This window comes from Triticum urartu, chromosome 6A (genome assembly GCF_056163025.1).
Source record: "Triticum urartu cultivar PI428250 chromosome 6A, HENAU_Tu73, whole genome shotgun sequence".
Lineage (NCBI taxonomy): Eukaryota > Viridiplantae > Streptophyta > Magnoliopsida > Poales > Poaceae > Triticum > Triticum urartu.
The window spans coordinates 585,611,066-585,613,225 of NC_141878.1; the positions used below are offsets into that span (position 1 = coordinate 585,611,066).

The 2,160-nt window shown below is 45.7% G+C and overlaps 1 pseudogene; it reads right to left on the reverse strand.

Moving 5' to 3' along the window:
* Positions 1–1,524: 1,524 nt before the first annotated feature.
* LOC147966676 (putative ripening-related protein 6 pseudogene) lies at positions 1,525–1,953 on the reverse strand (annotated as a pseudogene).
* Between the last annotated feature and the right edge of the window lie 207 nt (positions 1,954–2,160).

Consider the following 2,160-nt stretch of genomic DNA (forward strand, 5'->3'; position numbering starts at 1 on the left):
TTTCCTTCAAATCCTCGTTTTCTCTTTCAACTAAATTTAACCTCTCGACAATAGGGTCGGTTGGAATTTCCGGTTCAACTACCTCCTACATACAAATATCTATGTCAACTTGATGGGCATAATTTGTCATAAACACGAAATGCGATGAATAGTTTTAAAAGAGAATATACCACATCCGAATCATAACCCGGACGAGGACCGACGGGGACGGATATCAAAACCATGACACTATGTATAACAAACAATGTATGGGTAAGATAATTATACGAGTAACTATATATCCAAATCACACAGACATTAATTTTTTATATAAAACTTCATGAACAAGAGGCTCACCGCAAGATGGTGCCGGTGACGGGATGTTGCGGGCGATCGACGGTGGTTACGACGGAGATTTAGAAGGCACTAAGTAAACCACACCTACATATGCAAACTAAGTGTTATTTTTGACCTCAAATTGCATATAAATCAAATACTAGCACATATATATAATTCCTTCCAAATTAGTAAACTCAAAAATCAATCACTATATAAAGCATTGCACGAGCTAATCTAGCAATGAGGGATGAAAGGACAAAGTTGCTAACCTTTGTGATCATTTGAATGGATGGGGGCCTTCAAATCTTGACAAATTTTGGGCAAAATATGTGATGAGCTTGAAAGGAAGAGGGAAAAGAATAGAGAGGAGAGGGAAAAAGGGAAGAACAGAGCGAGCTCGGGTGGACGAAGGGTCTATGTAGGACGACCTTTAGTACCGGTTCGTGATACGACCCGGTACTAAAGGTGCTGGTGGGGCCCCGGACTGACAACATCTTGCCACCACTCACTTTAGTACCGGTTCGTGGCACGAACCGGTGCTAAAGGTTCGCCACGAACCGGTACTAATGAGAGCGGCTGGCTAGCCGTTGGAACCGGCACTAATGCACACATTAGTGCCGGCTCAAATTCAAACCGGCACTAATGTGCTTCACATTTGACCATTTTTCTACTAGTGCGTTTTCACTATTATACTTGTACCGACTTTCATATTCTTATTTTTGGAAAAAGCCTAACAAATAGAAAAGGAGGGAGTAGTGACTTACACTCTTACAAACTTAAATTGAATGAAAAAATAAATAAATAACTGAATGCAACTTTCAGAAAAGAATATTTCCTGGACACATATAGCGCATTTTTCTAACACGATCGAGGTTAATCACCAGCCACTGTACCTTGACGGCTTGATGCGCATCCCGTGCGTAGCTCGGAGAATATTTCCACAGACAAAAATGCAAAACTTGCAAGAAGATGTTGAAGCCCGGTATGCATTGGTCAGTGCAGGAAAATAGCGAGCTGAGATCTCACTTTACATTGACTGTCACCGTTATAGACCAACACTGGTTGACACTTATAAGTACATTATTTGTACTACATATGTATGCTTCACACACCACGCACGCATGCAAGTACTTCATTACTATTTTAGATTGATCTTTTTCACTCAATCACTCTGATAGACTTGCTAGGACTGATACGTACGATGTTTCATTGCACAGACCACGTGATGGGCGCGACACCGGCATTGGTGTCGAGCCCCAGGGCATTCCACACGGCGGCTGATGTCCCCAGCTCGTCATCCCCGCAGTCATCGCACACGTCCACAACCATGGCCCTCGCGCCGCGCCCAGTTTGCGTGCTCGTGATGCCTATGAACTTGTTGCACAGGCTCCCGCCCGCGTAAAGCTCCGTAGGCAGCGTTGTCAGGAAATCTCCGTCGCTGTGGTATATGCCGTCACACGCTGCCGGCCCGCCGCCCTCCTCTCCTTCTTCATACCCGTCCACTGTCATCGTTCCTGCCTGGAGGCCGGCAAGAGACGCCCCTGGATCAGCGTGGTGCCGGGCCACGACGCATGATACAGCCTGCAGGAACACAAGAACGCCTAAGATAGCCACGACCTTGGTGGTGTTCGCCATCGTAATTACCGAGCGAGCTCTTGCTTGCGTTTATAAGCTATAGCTTTGCTTGCATTCCTGTGTGATTTACTCTCTTAAGGCTGTTGTTTCGGCGAGTTTATGTAGGATCGTGCTGCAGCCTGGAGACAAAACAGCCGAGCTAAGGCAGCAGGTCACCCATGGCATAGGGAACTCGGTACTGATTTTCAATCCATGCGAGGACGACAA